This window comes from Pteropus medius, unplaced genomic scaffold (genome assembly GCF_902729225.1).
Source record: "Pteropus medius unplaced genomic scaffold, Ma_sr-lr_union100, whole genome shotgun sequence".
NCBI classification, from domain to species: domain Eukaryota; kingdom Metazoa; phylum Chordata; class Mammalia; order Chiroptera; family Pteropodidae; genus Pteropus; species Pteropus medius.
This window is the reverse complement of record NW_024340755.1, coordinates 207092-229111: the sequence shown is the minus strand read 5'-3', so window position 1 is coordinate 229111 and position 22020 is coordinate 207092. Positions and strand designations below refer to the sequence as shown.

The window sequence follows — 22020 nt, the reverse complement described above, 5'->3', positions numbered from 1 at the left end:
TTTTTTTTTCTTTCTCTGTACCCACCTGAACCTGAACCTCCCAAACTCAAGGTTACATATAGAAGTCCTTTACCCTCAGAATTGTACCACCTTTAAAATCTTTATTACCCTCATTCCTTCCATTTAATATTTTCTATTTCCATTAGAATATCTGTTCATTTTAAATTCATCTAGCAATATATTGCCTTTCATTGTGTAACTGCTCTCACTGGACTGTATTCTCAGTTACCACATTTTTGACTGGTTTATCGGAATTAAACTTCTGTAAGTGACCTTAAGCACCTTGCCCTTGTTCACCAAGCTGCCTTGAACTACACAAGTGTCAGAACCAATGAGCTGTTTTGAACCAAAGGTGTTTGGTGAAACGAGTATCTGTTTTTGAAGTGTGCTCTTTTTAATTTCTGCTTTAGTGGCAAATAGTTAATGTTGATATGTTCTCTTTCATTATCGTTGAATGTAGATTACATTCTAATTCTTACCCTAATTCATTGTCTTAAGGTTAGTCACAAGTATGTTACTATTTTACCAATATTTGAGAATTTTCAAGAGCTTTTCCTGTTACCGCTTTCTTAATTTTATTCCGATCATAGACATATTTTGTGTGATTGAATTTTTTTCAAATTCATCAAGATGTTTGATGGACCAGAATATGGTTTATGTTGGTATGGTACTATGTGCATTTATAAGTTGTGTATAATTTTCTTGGTAGGTGGAGTGTTTTTAAGAAGGACAATCTATTTTTTTTTCTCCTGTATAGGGAAAAATACAGGTTTTTTTTTTCTATGTCCTCTTTACTCTCACATTACCCCACACTCAGCCAGAACACTTCACTTCTGACATTTCTGGTCATCAAACAATATGGAGGTTTCCCCCCACACCAAGTAATTTTCTAGGGCACTATCTGGGTGTCATACAATTTAATGCAGTTCTGACACCATCACTCCAGGTATGGCATCAGATTTCATTGGTTAAAGGCTCAATCTCACAAGACTTCCCCACCATAAACACAAACGTCAGATTCCCAGTCAGAACTCAAAGTTATCACTTTTGGTTCTGAGTAACTGGCTATAAACTGGAGGTTTCAACAACCTATTCTTTGGGTTCAATTTATTTGCTAGATCAGCTGACAGAGCTCCAGTTTATTAAAGGATATGAACAATAAATGTGAACTGCCAGATGATGACATACATAGGGCCAGATGTAGCAGATTTCTGAGCACAGGAGCTTCTGTTCCCCCTGGAGGTGGAGTATGTCACCCTCCTGATGTGGTTGTGTTCACCCACCTGGAAGTCTTTGAACTCCCTACTATTGGGATTTTATGGAGATTTCCTCATGTAGGCATGATCAATAAGTAACTTCTTTCCTAGCAGTTCGTTCTTTTCTGGAGTGTAGGGGTGAGCCTGAAAAATTCCAAACTTCTAATCATGTTGTGATCTTTCTGGTCACCAGTCCCCATCCAGAAAGCCCACCTAGAGTGACCTCAGTAGAACAAAAGATGCTCTAATACTCTTTATCATTTAGGAAATCACAAGGATTTTAGGAATTCTGTGTCAGGAACCAGGGGCAGAGACTAATCTAGTTTAATAAATGTCAATTTATTAAATCAATTTATTAAATCTATCAATTAGAATTGATAGAATGGATAGAAGCTTCTAGGTATTTATTTTCTGTCTTCTTGTTCTATTATTGAGAGGCAGTCTATGGAAATCTCTCAACATATGTGTGAATTGGGTTTTTTCTCCTTGTTAGCATGTCAGTTATTTTCAGGGGTTTTGAAGTTCTGCTGCTAGGGAAATAGTTTATGATTGTCAATTCCATGTGATGAATTTATCTCTGTATGATTTTCAAATAAATTTTATTACTCTCATAGTATTTGTTCTCTAATCCACTTTGATCTTAATATAGCTTACTCTATTTTGAATAGTATCCATATGATTTATCTTTTTGCAGACTTCTGTGATTTTTATTTTTATTTTTCATTGTTTAGGTTTGTTTTCCTCCTACCTTTAAATTTAAAAAATACTGAATCATGTATTTTTCTAAGAGTGTTTATAGATTAGTATTTTTAACCTTCCAAACATGATGAGAACTTTGAGCGCTTTACCCCCACCACCTCCACCTACAATCTTGTTACTGCATTTAAAATTTTTTTACGCCCTCCCTTTGTTGTAATACCATTTTTATTTATTTTATTGGATTTGATTTTTTAATTCCCATTCCCCATCCCCTCACATTGGGCAACTGTCAACTTGTTCTTCTCGTATCTTTACATATGTTTATGTTGTTTTTATTTATTCTTGTACATCCCACCCTATTAAACAAAAGCCATTTTCTATCTAAACTGTGAGACTCTTGTAAAACTTGCACTCAGAACATTCCCTTTAAAGTAGTAATCTTTCCTATGTCGTCTTTTTAAATTCTGATTTGTAAAAAAATTAATAATGGTAAATATTATGTGTTCCCATGTGTGGTTAAAAATGTACAGTCTCTTTTTTTTGTGATGCAGAGATTAATTCACATAGTTAGACTATTCTTGTTTTCAAATTTTTGAAGTCTTCAATAATTCTGACTTCTTTAATAATCTAATAAATTGCATCTGTATTATATTACAATGAGGCATATGTTAAAAATCTCTCATGATTGAGGAAATTGTTTCTTTTTATGATTATGTTTGTTTTACTCCCTTGTCAATTTTACAAGGAACCAAACTCTATAAAAAATTGAATTTTTGACTTTTACCTTTAATTGGCTTTTCCGAAAATATTCTGAGTTTGATAAAAATTTCCACAGGCCATGTATTGATTTCCTTGTGAACATGGAAGTCCACACTGAAATTACTTTGATGACAATATGGCTGGTTGGCAATATTACATAATAGTATATGATCTACATAAACTACCTTCCAAAGATTCCCAAGTTTATTCATAACATTGTGGTTTTTAAAAAAGCCCAGAAAACAAAGGCATGAAATGATCTGATAAAAGGGTTAGATTAAGCTTTCAGTGGTATCAGGGTGAATCGTAGAGATTAAAACTGAGAATGCACATCATACGTGTAATCAAGTTAAGAAATCTATCAAAATGGTTCTTTTCAAAACTAGAAAGAATCCATCCTAGTATCAAAGTCAACATTTGCATCAAGATGGCAAAATTTTGATCCATTTTTCATCGATGACCAAATGTCACAATTGTACATATTAGAGAAAATCTTTACAAACATAATAAACTTGGAGCCTTTAGGCAGGATGAGTCTTCTCTAATCATCAGAAATTCGCAGTAAGGAGACCTTGAAGAATAATGAATTGGGCTACATAATTTAACCAAGAGTTAAGCAACACTAAACTTAAGTAAATACACATCGAAATCTTTAAAATATCATGTATGGCAAACTTTTTATCGAGAATTCAGTCCTTAGGGGATCATCATCATATTAATTTCAAAGAGAAATCTTGCAAATTGAGTAATGATGTTCGAGCCTTAAAACGTATTAAGTAAGTATGTGAGAAAGAGAGGAGCCTAGATCCCGCCCCCGCCCCGTGGGTCCCGCCCCTCCGCCCACGGTCCCGCCCTGTGCCAGAAGTGCTCGATTCAGGTCCCTCCTGCGACCCAAATTTTTCTTCAGCGACCACGCGGAGTTTCTTGCAGGCCCGGATGCATTAATGCTGCTGCGAATCTTGTTTGCGACCGTAATTTTCGGTTCTTCTGGTTGAACACTGAGCGTTTTGGTCCACAGTCCTGCACACTGGAAGCCTGGGGTGGGTCGCTACCGACGCTGAAGTTCCTCACCCGCACCTCCTGCAGCGGTGAGTACGGATCCAGGGGAGACGTCCGTATCCCTGACGCCTCGCTGCGGGGTGGAGGGTCTGCGCTCCTTTCGCGTAAACTCTAAGGGGGTTCCGTCTGTAATGTGTCTGCCTTCGGTTCGTTTTCCTGCTTAAAACCCTTCACTCGGCAGCCCATCTTCCCTGCGCCATGTACAGTCTTGGGAGATGGACTCGGGAGCTGGATTCGGACCCTCGGCGCCCCTCCCCCAGCCTCGCCACTCTTGGCGGAGGGAGCTCGGCTTCTACCTTGGCGTGGGTTCTGCAGGCCCCAATTAATAAGGGGCCCGAATCCCAGGAAGCGGACACTGTTTAGGGGTGGGATTTAGGAGGATGTCACCGGAGGAGGTCAACCCCTCATTCCCACTCACGCGCGGGAGGGGCTTTGTGAAAGCAGTGACTGCGACCAGGAGGCCAGAAGGGCGGCAGGACGAGGGTGTGAGGGGATCAGGAAAGAGAAGAGAGGATTAGATGTGCAAGGAAGCACAGCGGTCAGGCAGGGGTCTTTAAAGAGACGACAAATCAGAGGCGCTGGAAGGACTTGTCATCGATGGTTTGACGGACAGAAACTCGGAGAAGTAGGCACAGGAGAAAGAAAATGGAGAATATACAGGGAATGGAGGAGCTCCAGAGAGATGGAAGGGATCCAGGAGGAGGCGCCTGATGAGCAGAAACAGGGGCGACTAAGGGCGCTGTCCTCAGGTTTCGGGAAGAGAGCTGGGGATGCCCGTGCGGGAACAGTGGGGGTGGCAGGGTGACGGCGGAGGGAGAAGCCGCCCTGAGAGCTCAGCCAGCTGGGGGCGCCAGTGAATCGGGGCCAAGAGCGGTAATGGGAATCAGAGGGGACAACTGGGATTGGGAGAAAGAGGCAGAAATACGTGGAGATGGGGCGTAATCAGAAAGATGAGAGAGAAAGAGCCGCCATTTGCAGCCCTTATGTAGCCATGACCTGTGTCAGCCAGTCATGCCTCCCTTTCTTTTTCCTGGGATGACCTGACGGTGGTGGCCTGGGATAAGAAAAGAATGAATCTGTCACTGAATGATGCTTTTTGAGGGAATGTTAAAACTGTTGGATCTTTTCTCTTTTATCTGGGATATACTTTTTTTTCCTGCTTTGCTCATATTTAGTTCATTGTTTTTTGTAAAGTGTATTGAGAAATCTAAGTCTGGTGAATTTCTATATTTATGTAAATAATCTTTAACTCCTGAAGGAAGCTTTGGTGACATCACGTGACCACCTCTTATTCTTTGCTATATATGAGGTAGTTTTAATAACAGATGACCTAGTTTTTTGAGTTATTCTAATATTGAGCACCTCCTCCCCGCCCCCCCCCACCCTTATATGAGTTCTCAAGTTAGCAATCTGGGGACTACAAAGTAAATTACCCTCATGTCCTTCTTGTCCATTCTCTGGAAATGTTGAAGGAGGGACTGATTGGACCTGAAGCTTCGTTCCCACAGAGCTGGCCTATTCATAGTGAGTTAATTTGATCAGCAGATTTCCATAACCTAACTCTTTTTCAGAGTTTTCAGCACCAAAATCTATCTTCATCATTTTACAGTTTTTTAAATAATTTGCTGTGATTTTCTGGAAAAAAAGGAAAGATATCCACTCAGTGAGTCTGCCTTTCTAAAAGTTCTTGGGCCACATTCACACTACCAGACATCTCAAGTGTGTGGATTCTGATATCTGTATCCCAGTGCTATAGGGAACAGGTCTGAGGGAGCAAGGTCAGCACCACTGGGGAAGACTTAAAGCTGCCATTTCAAGGGTCTCCTGCAGACCTGCAGAGCCATAACTTCTTAGAGTGGGCCAGGATCCACAGGTGTCTTCATGCTCATTCCAACTAGATGTTTTTTATCAGGGTTCCCACTGCATCACCTGGGAAAGTTTTAAGAAATGGCTTCACCTGGGCCTCCCCACAGAGTTGGAAAAGTGGTGTGAGTGGAGCATCACTGATTTTTTAAAATGTTTTTAAACTTTTTTTTTATGGTGATATTGTTTAATGAAATCCAATAAGTTTCAGCTGTACACTTTAACAGTAAGGCATATATATATTTACACTGTGTGTTCACCTCCCATAGTTAGATTTCTTTCTGTCACCACATATTTGACCCCCTTTACCTCATTTACCTCCCTCTTCCTCTCACCCCCCTAGACTCTGGTAACCACTAAAGTCCATGTCCATGAGTCTCTGTTTGTCCTGCTCATTTGTTGCTTTTGGGTTTATATCTCACATATAAGTGACATCATGTGATTTTCAACTTCTGTCTGGCTTATTTCGCTTAGCAGGATTATCTTAAGGTCCATCCATGTTGTCGCAAATGGCAGTATTCCATCTCTTCTTATGGCTGAGTAATATTCCATTGTATACATGTACCACAGCTTCCTTATCCAATCATCTATCATAGGACATTTCGGTTGCTTCCATGTCCTGGTCACTGTGAATAATGCTGCTATGAATATCGGTGTGCAAATATCTTTTAAGATATGGGTTTTCAAGTCTTTGGAGTAAATACCCAATAGAGGGATTGCTGGATCATATGGTAGATAAATTCTTAGTTTTTTGAGGAACCTCCATACTGTTTTCCATAGTGACTGTACCAATTTGCAGTGCCACCAGAGGTGTATGAGGGTTAACCTTTTTCTCTGCATCCTCTCCCACATTTGTTATTACTAGTCCTGTTGATTATAGCTATTCTAACAGATATGAGATAGTCTCTCATTGTGGTTTTGATTTGCATTTCCCTCATAGCTAGAGAAGCAGAGCATCTTTTCAAATATTTGTTGGCCATTTGTATGTCTTCTAGGGAGAAGTGTCTGTTCAGGTCATATGCCCATTTTTTTAATGTATCATTTAATTTTTTTTGTTGTTATTGAGTCGTATGAGTTCTTCGTATATTTTGGATATTAGGCCCTTATTGGAGGTGTTGCTTACAAATAAATATATTTTCCCATTCGGATGGTTGTCTCTTTATCTTATTGATGGTTTCTTTTGCTGAGCAGAAGCTTTTTAGTTTGATGTAGTCCTGTCCACTTATTTTAGCTTTTACTTCCCTTGCCTTTGAGTTCAAATTCATAAAATCCTCTTTAAGTCCGAGATCTTGAGTTTAGTTCCTGTTTTCTTCTATGCATTTTATTGTTTCAGGTCTTATATTCAGGTCTTTAATCCATTTTGAGTTCATTTTGTTGTGTGTTGATAGACAACAGTCCAGTTTCATTCTTTTGCAGGTGGCTTTCCAGTTTTCACAGCACCATTTATTGAAGAGGCTTTTCTTTCTCCACTGTATGTTTTTGGCCTTTTTGTTGAAAATTTTTTGCCCAAATAAACATGAGTTTACTTCTGGACTCTCGATTCTGTTCCACTGGTCCGTGTGTCTGTTTTGGTGCCAATACCATGCAGTTTTGATTACTGTTGCTTTGTAGTATAATTTGAAGTTGAGCAGAGTGATGTCTCAGGCCTCATTATTTTTTCTCAGGATGGCTTTGGCAATTTGGGGTCTTCTGTACTTCCATACAAATCTGATGACTTTTTGTTCTATTTCTTTAAAAAATACTGATGAGATTTTGATGGAGATTGCATTAAATCTGTATAATGCTTTAAGTAATATGGTCATTTTAGCTATGTTGATTCTTCTAATCCAAGAACACGGAATATTTTTCCATTTCTTTGCATCTAGTAAATTTCATTTACTAGAGTCTTATAGTTTGCATTATATAGGTCCTTTACATGTTTTATTAGATTTATTTCTAGATATTTTATTCTTTTTGTTGCAACTGCAAAAAGAATTATATTTCCACTTTTTTTTTTAACACTTCATAATTAGAATATAGAAACATTGGATTTTTGAACATTGATTTTGGATCCAGAAATTTTACTGTATTTGCTTATTGTTTCAGGTAGTGTTCTTGTGGAGTCTTTAGGGTTTTCTGTACAGAGAATCATATCATCTGCAAATAGTGACAGTTTGACTTCTTTGTTTCCTATTTCGATGCCTTTTATATCTTTCTCTCATCTGATTGCACTTGCTAGGACCTCCAATGTTATATTGAATAACAGTGGCGATAGTGGACAGCCTTGCCTTGTTCCTGATCTTAGAGGGAAGGTTTTTAGTTTTTCAACATTAAGACTAATGTTGGCTGAGGGTTTGTCATATATGGCTTTCATTATGTTAAGGTACTTTCCTTCTATACCGATACTGTTAAGAGTTTTGATCATAAATTGATACTGTATCTTGTCAAAGGCTTTTTCTGTATCTATTGATATGATCATTTTATTTTTATTTTTTATTTTGTTTATGTGATGTATCACATTAATTGATTTGCATATGTTGAACCGTTCCTGTGCCTCTGGGATGAAGCCCACTTGATTGTGGTGCATATTCCTTTTAATATGTTGCTGTATTCGGTTCGCTAGTGTCTTACTTAGGATTTTTGCATCTGTATTCATGAGAGATATTGGTCTGTAGTTATCTTTTTGTGTGTTATCTTTACAAGGTTTTGGTATCAGGGTAAGATTGGCTTCATAAAATATGTTGGGAAGTATTGCCTCCTCTTTAATTTTTTTGAAAGAATTTGAGGAGAATAGGTATTATATCTCTTTGAATGTTTGCTAGAATTCACTGGTGAAGCCATCTGGTCCTGGACTCTTATTTTTTGGTAGATTTTTGATGATTGTTTCAATTTCCATACTGCTGATCAGTCTATTTAGATTTTCTGGTTCTTCTTGATTCAGTCTATGAAGGTTGTATTTTTCTAAGTACTGGTCCATTTCTTTTAGGTTATTAAATTTGGTGTTATATACTTTTTCATAGTATTCTTTTATGGTCCTTTGTATTTCTGCAGTGTCTGTTGTAATTTCCCCTCTTTTATCCCTGAGTTTGTTTACTTGTGCCCTTTATCTTTTTTCTTTCATGAGTCTAGCCAGGGGATTGTCAATTTTATTAACCTTCTCAAAAAACCAGATCTTTGTTGCATTTATTTTTTCTATTGTTTTGTTTGTTTGTTTGTTTCAATTTCATTTCTTTCCGCTCTAATTTTGATTATTTCTTTCCTTCTGCTGACTTGAGGCTTCATTTGTTCTTCCTTTTCTAATTTTTTAAGATGAAGTGTCAGGTTGTTTATTTGGGCTCGTTCTTGTTTTTGGAGGTAGGCCTGTAATAGGCCAAAAATGATATGAACTTTCCTCTTATGACCGCTTTTGCCGTGTCCTAAAAGTTTTGATATGTCGTACTATCATCATCATTCGTTTCTATGCATCTCTTGATCTCTCTTTTTATTTCTTCTCTGACCCTGTTATTCTTCAGTAGCTTGTTGTTAAATCTCCATGTATTTGTGGTTCTTCCTGCTTTCTTTTTGCAGTTCATCTCCAGTTTCAAAGCATTATGGTCAGAGAACATGATTGGTATGATTTCAACCCTGTTATATTTGTTGAGGCTATCTCTGTGTCCCAGTATGTGGTCGATTCTTGAGAATGTTTCATGTGCACTAGAGAAGAATGTAAAGCAGCTGTTTGGGATGGAAGGCTCTGTAAATGTCAATTACGTCCAGTTGGTCTAATGTGTCATTTAAGGACATTATTTCCTTATTGATTTTTTGTTTGGGTGATCTATCCATATCCAAATGTGGGATATTTAGGTTCCCTACTATGATAGTGTTTTGTTCTGTTTCTCCTTTTAGTTCTGTTAGTAATTGCTTTACATATTTTGGGGCTCACTGATTGGGATGAACATCACTGTTTTAATGAGGTTTTTTATGTGATTCTGTGGTGAGGCCAGGGATTAGCAGGCAGTCTCTTGGACACATTCGTGAGAGTTGAGAGCAGGCTTTGGTCAAGTGGACTTAAAAGGGTGTGTTTGAGGGGGAAAGCACCCCTTGTTCTCATTCCTATAGGAATTTGTGGACCCCTGTGTGAGGGCGAGCATAGGAAGACAGGTAAGAAGAAGCTTAGTTTGGTCTTTACACAGGAGCTCGTTGTCCATAACTGTCCAGTGACAAAGGACAGGAGAGGGCGGGTTTTTTGGTGTTTTTTTTTTTTTTTTTTTAGCATTTCCAGATCCTTGTGGTTGTGAGCATGGGAGAATCAGATGAAGGCTTCATCGATATTGTTGAAGGCATATTTTTAAGTTGTAGCTCTGATTCTTCAACATAAGTTTGCCTGAGTAAACAACTCAGAGCAGGAGCAGAAGGAGGATAGGGATGAAATGGTTGCTTCTCAGGTAAATGTTCTGTTCTGGGTCAGAGGCTGTGTCTGCTTTTCCTTCTAAAATTGGTGGATTTGCAGCCTGCAACCAATGATTCTCTACTTCTGACATCCCTGCCAAACAAGGTTCTTTGCAGCTACTTCGGTTTTTGTTTGTTTGTTTGTTCGTTTGTTTGTTTTTTAATGAGAGTTGAGATCGGTGCTTTAGATTACTTCTGTCCTTTGTTCTAGAGCTTTCTCTGCATTCTCTCCATCCAGCCTCCCTAAAGACATAAAGAATTCTCACCTGGAATTAAAGACCCTCAGCTATTGAAAAAATATTCTTGGTAATAGACCAACAGGGGAAGGCATTGATGTCCAGCATCTTTATGTGGTGACTAAGATGCTCGGGTGTTGTCAAGAAGAGGAGTGAGTGTAGGTTGTAGGTTCATATGGTGGCAATGTCAGTACTGTAGAATGGGATTAAGGAATTTGATGTTTGGCCAGAATGACATTAGTGGTCAGAGTAACTCAGAATGTTCTGAAAAAAGAGTAATTAGAAGAAACTTTCTCACTAAATTTGTAAGAAAGACTTACTATTTAAATGTAGTATTAGAGTTACAGGACACAAGAGCTATGTGTGATTGAAATTTGCATAAAACTAATGTTTTTTTATGACCAGGTTTAAATTATCATTTATTTATTCAATTGTTTTTGCCAGTAATATCATAGCCGAGATAATCTGTCCTTTCGTATGCCTTAGACACATGATAAATTTGTTCCATTCCACCTGCTTTTCACTGGTTGAGGTTCTCTTTTCCCTATAAAGTTAATATTTTTCCTTTTATCTTTGATATGGGTCTTGGAGGGATTTATTGAGAGATTTGCAAAACCATTATGTTTTATTTGGAAACTCTCGTTTTCTTTGTCTCTCTTTGCTTTCATAAATTAAGGCCCTCACCTTTCTTTACTAAAGCGCATTGGCTTAAAAAACTGTTGCTCAGCAATTAAAAGTATTTAAATATCTATTTCCTACACAACTTATTGTGAGGTGATCTATGTTAAGTAAATTCATTATCATCATTTGCTTCAATTCATGTCTTCTTGACCAGTTCTTCATATTTTCTTCTAAAATGTTATGTGCCGCACCTCTGAGGCAATGAAGAATTTCGAAACACCACAGCTAAGGACTTGACCTTCATCTGCAGTTTCCTATATGCTTTTTGGATGCAGTTGTTCTCCTAGTGGTTTTAGTCATCCTCTGTGACAAATGTTGGAAAACCATTCATCATAACAGCCACCATTCATTTTCAGCTAATAGGCTCTGTTGCACCTCAAAAAGCCTATCGAAGGACTCACAGGTACTACCACCCAGGCCACATGGTCCACATGGAGAACATAGCCAATGGTGTCTCACGTGCCTTCCTCCCTCTGCTGCCAGTCAAATAGAAAGCAAGGTGAGGAGAAAAAAAATAGCATAGATGATAGAAGCTTTGTTTATCCCTCTTGTGACCAAATCAAAGTTGTGACAGAAACTCAGAGCAAAAAGCAAAGAATGTTGCCTGGGATCTAGATAAACAGAAGCACTACAGCTATGGAGAGAAATAATTAATCAACCTGCAACTGTAGAAGTTAGGAGGTGAAGACACGAGACTGCATGGTCCCCGAGTGGCTGAGTAGGACAGATGGTAGGTATGGCAGTGGCAGCCAGCAGCTGCAGACGCTTCTTAAAGGGGCTGTGTCCACAAGCAGACTCTCGTGGTGATGGATGTGCTCTCTCTGAGCACCAGTGCCGGGTAGGCTGCTCAGGGGGCACCAGGGACTTAACAGGGGGACACTGAGTTGTCAGAGCGAGGGCTGGAGGTGAGGCTCTTTCCTGGACAGAAGTGCCAGCGATATCCATTGCTCCTCTGTTGAGCCCTCCCCAGTCCCAGTGTGTGGACACAGCACCGCCATGGCTGAAACATCAAACTGAATAACAGGTTTCTCTGCCCAGAGGATTCCCTGATACTCCAAATTCCCCCAACTTACAGCCCCACCTAAACCACATCTAGTTTTGTCCTCTGTGAGTCTGGTGCTCCTTGCTTAGCCATGCCAAGACTCACACTTGTGGCAGCAAGCTTTGGTTTCTGGTGTGGTTTCTTGAGGCAGCTATAAGCACAGCATCTGTGGATTGCTTGCTGATCCTTAATAGGTAGCCTCGGAGGGGCACAGGCTAGAGCTATACTTGGCCTGCATCTGAATCCCTCTCAAGACTGTTCCACTGGAGACCTACTACACAAAGCCACACTAATAAGACTGGGAAACTTAAGAGCTTTGCTTAGTACATATAAACAGACACAGAAAGGCAGCCAAAATGGGAAGACAAATAAGTAGAAACCATATGAGAGAACAGAACAGAGATCCAGAAATAATGGAGTCAAACAATCTATCAGATGTAGAGTTCAAAACACTGGTTATAAAGATACTCAATGAATTTAGGAGAAGTGTAGATGAATTTAGTGAGAACTTTAATAAACAGATTACAAAAAACATTAAAATGGAAATGGAAATTATAAAAAGGACCCAGTCAGAAGTGAAGAAAATACATTATCTGAGATGAAGAGTATATTAGCTGGAATAAACAGAATGTATAAATAAGAGGATCAAATGACTTATAGAGGATGGGGAAGCCAAGGACCCTTAATCAGAATGGCAAGAAAAAAGAAGCCAAGACTATAATAATAATTTAAGTAGCCTATGGGACACTATTAAATGTAAAAATATCCATGTCGTAGGGGTACCTGAAGGAAAACAAGACTTTGAAGAGCTGTTTGAAGAAATAATGATGGAAAACTTCTGTCATCTGGTGAGGGAAATAGACATACAACCCCAGGAAACTCAGAGAGTCCCAAGAAAGAGGAACCAAAAGAGGCCCACACTAAGACACATCATAATTAAATACCAAAGGTAAAAAACAAAGAGATTCTTAAAAGCAGCAAGAGAAAAGCAGTTGGTTACATACAAGGGAGCACCCATAAGACTGGCAGCTGATTTCTCAAAAGAAACCGTACAGGACAGAAGGGCTTGTCACAAAATATTCAACATGATGAAAATCCAGGATCTACAACCAAGAATATTTGTCCAGCAAAGCTATCATTTAGAGTTAAAGGACAGATAAAGAGCTTCCCAGAGAAAATTAAGCTGAAGGTATTTATCAACACCAAGCCAGTATTATAGGAAATGTTGGAGGGACTTTTTTAAAAGGAAAAAACATGTATCAAAAACAGAATGGTAATAACTACATTCCTATCAACAAGTACTTCAAATGGAAAAGAATTAAGTACTTCAACCAAAGATAGAGTGGCTGAATGGATAAGAAAACAAGACTCCTACCTGAGCTGCCTACAAGAGACTCACTTCAGATTAAAAGACACACACAGACTAAAAGGAAGGGGATAGAAAGAGATTGCCTTGATGGACCTAAAGGGTATTGTGCTGAATGTAATAGGTCTGATAGAGAGAGACATATATCGCCTGATTTCAAGAACATGTGGAATCTAAAGAACAAAATAAACAAGAACAAAGGCAGAAATAAACTCAAATAGAATGTTTTGAGGGCTACTGTTTGGGAGGGAGGTTGGGGGAATGGCAGTGAAAAGGCAAAAGGATTAAGAGGTACAAATGGATAGTTGCAGAATAGACATGGAGATGTAGAGTATAGCATGGAGAAGATGGTTAATAATGTTGTAATAAATATGTAAGGTGGAAAAGTGGTACTAGATTTAGTGGGGTGATCACTTTGCAAGTTATGTGGATCTCTGATCACCGCTATACAACTGAAACTGGTATATTATTGTAGACCAACTATAATTGAAAATAAAACTCATTGAATTGGACAATATAAATATGAACAACTAGTTGTCTATTATATTTTATTAAAGCCAGAAAAAAAATCAGATATAGACAAAGACTTAAAAAAAAAATTAAGAGAATTGGCTTTTGATGTGGAGGCTTTCATCGATCAGGCCTTGTTCCTATGAATTTCATTATATTCCATACTCATGTCACAGACATACCCTACTTCATCACTGTTTGTATTTTCAAGAAAGTTTACAAGAATCATGTTATCTTTAAGTGTGTTAACTTTCTAATGGATAGCTCAGTACAAATGATAAGTAAAATGTTCCAAAGAAATTAAAGACAAACGATAGCTCTAATTTATATTATTCTGTGTATTTATCTTTCTATTGTGTTTATACAGTAGAGTGTCATCTGCAGATAGATGCATGAGATTCATTGAATTGCAAAACAATCTTGATTTTATTGATGTGAAAATTTCATTCTCACTTCAATGCATATGTAGTTTCTATATACTTATCTGTCCTTGTGCATAAAATGTTAACATTGTTGGAGCTATTCTTTCTCCTTACTTGCTTAAGTTGTTTCTATTCTCAGTTACCAAAACTGATATGAACATTCATAAGAATTGCCTATGAGTTTTAGTTTGTGTCCTTCTGAAAAATCTAGAGAAAGTTTTGAGTAAAACCCAAGCCATTTACTGGATGTTTTACAAAATGTTCCCTAATAAAAGAAGAAGAATATTGTTCTCAGCTTACTTATGTTCGTTAGAAATTAGTATATAAAAACTGTTAGAACAATATCTAGTATGTAGTAAATTTTCAAAAGGATTGTGGTTGCTATGTTCTCTATTCTATGAGAACTGTAAAATCCATAAATCTCTTTCAGTTCTAAGTCATGTATGAATTTTCCTCTGTGGTTTGTTTCTCTGTGCTATTCAACGGTTGGGCACACAAACCATAAACATTGATGTAACTAGTTAAAAGTGAGGTTGTTAAAAATGTGGAAACAGGTTTACCTCAGAACTCCTCAGTCAGAATTTTATTTGTCGATCTTTATTATTATCTATGTTAACATTTGAGAAATACTTTACACATCTAAACCATCATGACTTTTTTATCTTAGAAATGTATACAACAATCTTGTATGATACAAATATGACACTCAAAAACTCATATGCCTGTGTTGATATGCATGGTGTTTTAAAATTTATCTTCTAGGAAAGTAAAGTCTCTTCCATTGCTTCATGGGTCAGATGTCATCTTTTTACTCAAAGTTAGAAAATACACTGGAGAATATTTCTGTCAATGATCTAACTGTATTCTGGATACTTTTTTAAGTCGAAACTAGTCCTCTTAAGTCTGTTTTCATATTGGGTAACATTATGAGCTCTGTCCCTGGACACTTTTGTTTCAGTGACAGTTGACATTTAAGAATGTGGCCATAGATTTTTCTTAGGAAGAGTGGGAAGGCCTGGACCCAGCTCAGTGGAAACTGGACATGGACATGATGTTGGAGAACTACGGGAATCTGGTCTTCCTGAGTGAGGTCAGCTTCCTTCCAGAATGCCTACCCCACCTGCAGAGTTTCCTTTATCAGTACAGCATCTCTCTGAAGCTTCTGCTTTTGCATGGGAGAGTTTCAGATCTCTGCTCTCAAGGAGCATATTGGGGATTTGATGGTGTGAAAAGAAGTCTTTTACTTGGAAGTAAAACTCAGGTTTTGAAAATATACATATTGTCTAGTAGAATAAAGTTGCTGTCAGAAAACAGTATTTTGTGGAATTATTTTCTAGAATATTTTAACATTCTGTATCGTCCTCTCTTCTCTAGAATGGATTGGAAACTGGAGACTCTCCATCAAAACCCATGTTCCTTTTTCTAATGAACAGGTCTTGCTGTGTCTAAGCCTGACCTGGTCACCTTCTTGAAGCAAATGAAGGAAGCCTGGAATGTGAAGAGAAAAAAGACAATATCCATCCTCCCAGATAGGTGGAAATGAAGGGGGCAAATGACACAGACATGAGAGACAAAAGTCATGGAGAAGCCAGACCTTAAAATTTTGATTGGGAATCTCCACTTCAGTGGAAAGAATTTGAAAAGCTCAAGTTTCTTTCTGTTGCTGTTACAGAGGGACAGGTCTCTCCAAGATGTCTCATGCTTCTACGTCCTCTAGGAACTCCACCTGCCCCATGATCTATGTCACATTTACAGTGAGAGCCAACGTCCTCCCCATGGCCAGTGGGGGCCAGCAGGGTCTGCCTGCTCTGCCATTGCCTTGGGGGCCTGGGAGACTGTGTGCATGTGTTGAGAAGTTCTATGATAAGCCATTTTTAAGTTTCATTCTTGCCTCATGTGAGAACTTTGTGAAGGAAGTGATGGAGGTCCTGGAATTTGGTACAGAAATCCCAGGGGCACTAGGTACAAATGGCATATGTTTTCTGCTTTATAATTTCTAATCCTAAAAATGGTTCAAATATGACCCTACAAAGTTCAAACTCTAATTTCATAACAAGATACCTTTCAAAATCGAGAAGACTTCATTCTCTGTTTCACTTCACAATGTTCTTTTGCTTTGTATGAACCAGCCTTAGAAATTACAAGTGTCTGTTCCCAATTCCTCCATGTTTGAATAGGTTCATGTATCTATTTTTCTCACAGAGTTTGTCAATAAATGCCATAGGGGACCTTAGCACATTGCCCACAAAAGAGGAATGTCTCCACTGTTATCTGATGTCTTAATAATTATTTCATCATTCTGTCTTGTTCAAGTTAAAGTTGCCTGGGCCTGTGTCTTGTATGTTTTCACTTTCTGTTTAGATCTGTGTCAGATTTGTGCTTTTTGATTCCAAAGTGCTGATACAACATGGTTGAATGTATTTCTTTCATATGAAGTGGGTTATAGAATTTTTTAGGTGCCATATTTAGAGAAATATTTGCTTCCTTAATTTCAGTTTTTTCAAAGCAAAAAGTAATCGTTAGGTTTTTCATCTGCCTTGCTCAGCATGCCTATAATTCACAGTATACTTTAATCTCAAATGTTTATCTTACAGATCAGTGATTCTCTGATATTTTACAACTTTCTTGTTCTTTTATTTATAAACTAAGGTTTTTTTTTTTCTCTGTAGGCTGGATCACAGCCTCTACATTTTGTGTAAGAATACCAGAAATTTATTAATTATGTAATAAATTCCTCTAGTGTCATTCACACACTTATTTATTTAAAACATTTTTAGAGCTATTTATGAATGATTCTAATGCATTATTTAGGAAATTTTCTTGCCCTATAACACATGCCACTAATGAAAAATGCTTGCTCTTCATGGGGGCACACTCAAGGTTGGAAATTGCAGTTATATAGAATTGTTATTCAGTATTACATCTATGTAGTATTTTGAATTCTGGAATACATGTTTTATTTTTTGTTTTGTAATTTTATGACAGTGCTTTTACTTATTAATGGTAGGTTCCTCTAATTTAGCTACTTGCATTTTTGATTTTTACTTACATATTATGAATGTGAATGTCTTTTTTTCAGTTCAGTACACTTGAGACAAACTGGAGTTTAATTCAAATAATAGATAAGTCATATGTATGTTGCCGTTAAAATTACGTGCATGCTTGTATAATTTTACCCCAACTTTGTTCATGACTTATCTTGTTTCTTTCTTTTTTTGGTTAATGATCAGTGTTTTATCCTGTGTAGTTAAGTAGTTATGGAAATAGTCTTACGTATGTTTATGGATGAATTTATATTCTCGTTATATGACAGAATCATTTTCAAGTTTGGCAAAAACATGTGACTAAAAATCTACCATTTCAACCATCTGTGTTGTGTTAAGTATATTCATATTGTTGTGCAGTGACTTCTGCAAATTTTCATCTTAAAAGTTATCCATTAAACTACTACTTTCTCATTTCCCTTTACCCGAAGCCATTGGCAACGACCATTTAATTTTTTTTTTTCCTATGGGGTGGTCTACATTAGATGACTCACCTAAGTGTAATCATATCATTATCTGTTTCTTTGTGACTCATGTGCTTACTTAAAAAATATCCTCACAGTTTGTGTTAGAGGATCTGTTTCTATTTCAAGGTGAATAATTCTTTGTTGTATGTTTATTCTTCATCCATTCACCTATCCATGGACATTGGGGTTGTTTTCATCTGTTACAGGCTTCTTAGAATAATGCTGCAGTGTGCGGGGCAGTGCAAATGTCTCTTTCAGACCCTTTTTGAAGTCTCTTGGATATATACCCAGAGATGGATAGGCTGTTTCATGGTATAATTCTATTTTTAAAAACGCCATACTGTGCACCAATTTATATTTCATCCCACTGTACATAAGGGGCCAATTACTTTACATTTTCCTAACACTTGATATTTTTTGGTTTTTGATAGTGGTCATGCTAATTGGTGCAAGGTCATATCTCATCGTGGTATTCTTGTTAAACAAAGGATACAAACATTTCCTGGATGTACATTTAAAAAACCACTGGAAAGGCACATGGACCTGAGAACAGATATTTCATTGAAGCAGATGTCTGAGGATGAATTTTCATGTTAAGAGCAGTTTTAGATTCACAGCAAAATTGCATAGAGTTTCATAGAGTTCCCACAAGCCCCCTGCCCCTACACACATAGCCTCCCCTTTCTCCATAACTCCTACTAGAGTGGTATATTTGTTACATAAATGAAGCTACACTGACACATCATTACCCCCAAAGTTCATAGTTTGGGTTCACTGTTGGGCTGTCCATTCCATAGGTATGGACAGATTTATGGTGGCATGTATCTAATATGTCAGTATCATGCAGACTAGTATCATGGCCCTGAATATTCTCAGTGCTCCACCTGTTTATTCCTCCCTCTTGTAAACCCTAGAAACCAGTTATGTTTTTTCTGTTTCTATCATTTTGCCTTTTCTAGAAAGTCGTAAAATTGGAATGATATAGTATGTAGGTTTGTCAGATTGGCTTCTTTAACTTGATATGTATCTAGGTTTCTCCTGTATTTTTTCATGGCTTGATAGCTTATTATTTTATAGCACTGAATCTTATTCCATAGTCTGTCTGTACCACAGGTTATTTATTCACCAATTAACAGACATCTTAGTTGCTTCCAAGTTTGGAGTGTATAAATAAAGCTACTATAAACATCAACATGCGGGCTTTTGTGTGGATCAAAGTTTTCAAGTCTTTGGGTAAATACTCAACAGCACAATTGCTAGATCACATGGTGAGAGAATGTTCAGTGTTGTCAGAACCACCCATCTGTCCACCCACCTGGCTATGGCATTCTGCATTCCCACCAGCCATGAACGAGAGAATTCCTGTTGTTCCACATCCTCACCAGCACTTGGTGTTTTCAATGCCCTGGGTTCTGGCCTTTCTAATAGGTGTGTAGTGTCATTTTAATTTGTTGTTTGTTTCATTCTTATGGTGGTTTTCGTGTACATTTCCCTGGTGACATATGATATGGGGCTTCTTTTTATGTACTGCTTTGCCATCTACATATCTTCTCTAGCATGGTGTCTGTTAATGTCTCTGTCTCTTTTAAATCAGGTTGTTTTCTCACTGTTGAGTTGAAGAGTTCTTTGTATGTTTTGCATAATAGTTCTTTAAATAAAGGTATGTCTTTTGTAAATAGTTTTGTTTTTGTTTTTTCCCCCAGTCTTGGCTTCCTCTTGTTGAGGAAGACTTGTTTGTTTGTTTTTCTACTTAATATTCAATTTTAAACATAAGTGTTTAAATCTTAACACTACATCTTAAAAAAAACTTGGCTAAGAATTTGCCTTAAAAAAATCTGAATTGTATGAAATTAAGTTTACTTTGAATTTGATAAAATTTAAAGTAACTGAAGCTATGTATTTATTCCTAGAATATACACATAATACACCATTCGTTGACAGAGAGGACATTGGGTGTAAATTTTCTGACTATTATATATCAATTCTAAAGACATTTTTTAATTCATTCATATTATATGATGCCATTATAAAGATTGGTTTTTATTCAAATTTTTTCTTTTTGTGCTTTTTTGCATGATAAAATATAATGTTTGTTGCAAAACATGAAACAGTAATCAAAATTTTTATTATGGTTCAATATGGGATCAGCTATTATGATGTACTTGACATTTATTTATTTATATGATATATTTATTTGTTCACTTATTCATATTATTTAAGTTCACTTGATGTGCAATGTTATATTAGTATCAGTTGTAGAGCATAGTAATTATTTATATTATCAGTGTCAAACCTTACAAAGTGATGACCACATTGAGTGAAGTAACCATCTGTCACCTTACGAAGTTATCACGATATTAATGACCATATTCCTTGTGCTGTACATTACATTCCCGTGCCTTACTCATTTTGTAACTAGATGTTTATAACTCCCAATTCCCTTCACTTTTTTCTTTTCACACTCTCATCTTCTCTGGCAACCATCAGGAAATTCTCTGTATCTAGGAATGTTTTTTTGATTTGTTTTGAGTTTTTTCGTTTGACTTATTTCACTTAGCACAATACCCTATAGGTCCATCCACTTTGTTGCCAGTGGCAAGATTTCCTTGTTTCTCGTGGCTAAATAATATTCCATTGTATATCTGTCATATTTTTTATCCATTAATCTATTGAGGGACTCCTAGGTTGATTCCATATTCTGTCTATTGTAAATAATGTAGCAGTGGATGTAGGGGTAGATATATCTTTTTGAATGAGTGTTTTCATATTTTTTGCATAAATGCCTATAATTGGAATTGCTGGGTCTTACGCTAGTTTGTAATTTTTTGAGGAAACTCTATTTTTTTTTTTATAGTGGCCATTCATATTCCCAACAGTTCATGAAGGTCCTCATCATTCTGTGCCCTTGCCAACACTTATTGTTGTTGATTTATTGATGATAGCCATTCTGGCAGGTGTGAGGTGATACCTTGCTGTGGTTTTAATTTGCATTTTTGGATGACTAGTGATGTTGAGGTGCTTTTTGTATGTCTGTTGACTATCTGTATGTTCTGTTTGGAGAAATGTCTATTCGGATCCTCTGTCCTTTTTGTTAGTCAAATTGTTTGATTTTTTTGGTGTTAAGTAGTGCGAGTTCTTTATATATTTTGGATATTTACTCCATATCAGATGTATCACTGGTGAATATCTTCTCCCATTCAGTTGGTTCTCATGTTTTGTTGATGGTTTCCTTTGCTGTGCAAAAACTTTTTAGTTTGATGTAGTCTATTGGTTAATTTTGTTTGTTTGTTTTCCTTGCCCAGGGAGACATGTTCAGAAAAATAATGCTAAGAGCGATGTCTTGGTGTTTACTGACTATGTTTACTTCTAGGAGTTCTATGAGTCTTATGGTTTCAGGTCTTACATTTAAGTCTTTACTCCATTTTGAGTTAATTTTGGTATGTGATGAAAGTGGTCTGGTTTAATTTTAATTTTTTGCATGTGTCTGTCTAGTTGACTCAACACCAGTTATTGAAATTACACTCTTCTTATTGCACTTTTCTTATTGTGTGGTATAGGCATCCTTTTTGAAAATCATTTTACTTTCTCCACGAGAGCTTGTATCTGGGCACTGTTTCTACTCTGCTTCATGATTCTATGTTTTAATAGTTGTATTACACTTTTTTGATAGCAGTAGCTTTGAAGTATGTTTTAAAATCAGGAAGCATGATACCTCCAACTTTACACTTTGTTTCCTTGATTGTTTTGGTAATCTGGTGTTCTGTAACTTTCTATATTAATTTTAGAAGGAGCTTTCTATTTTTGTGAAAAGTGTCACTGGGATTTTGACAGATTGCTTTGAATCTGTAGGTCACCTTGGGTAGTCCTGATAGCTTATAATATTAAGCATTCCAATTGAGGGTTATGGGATGGGTTTTTTTCCTTTATTATTTTTTTCTTTAATTACATCAATATTTTATAGTTTTCATCATACAAGTCTATTACCTCCTTCAACATTACTCCTAAGTATTTTCTTTTAAATACTATTGCTAATGTAACTATATTTTAATTTTTTGTACTGCTTCCTGTTACTGTATATAAACAACAAATTTTATGTGTTGATTTTATATTTTGCCTTTTGATAAATTGGTTTGAATTCTGTTTTTCTTATTCTATGATTCTTTTGAATTTTCTAATATAAAATTCTGTCACATATTAACAGAAATCACT

General features: G+C 36.9%; 1 long non-coding RNA gene across 1 annotated transcript; it reads left to right on the top strand.

The window, feature by feature from the left end:
• The first annotated feature begins 3577 nt into the window (after window positions 1-3577).
• Window positions 3578-19003, top strand: LOC120581772 (uncharacterized). The gene is made up of 2 exons (XR_005647378.1): window positions 3578-3802; window positions 15675-19003. It is a non-coding gene; the product is annotated as an uncharacterized LOC120581772 (long non-coding RNA).
• Window positions 19004-22020: the final 3017 nt, after the last annotated feature.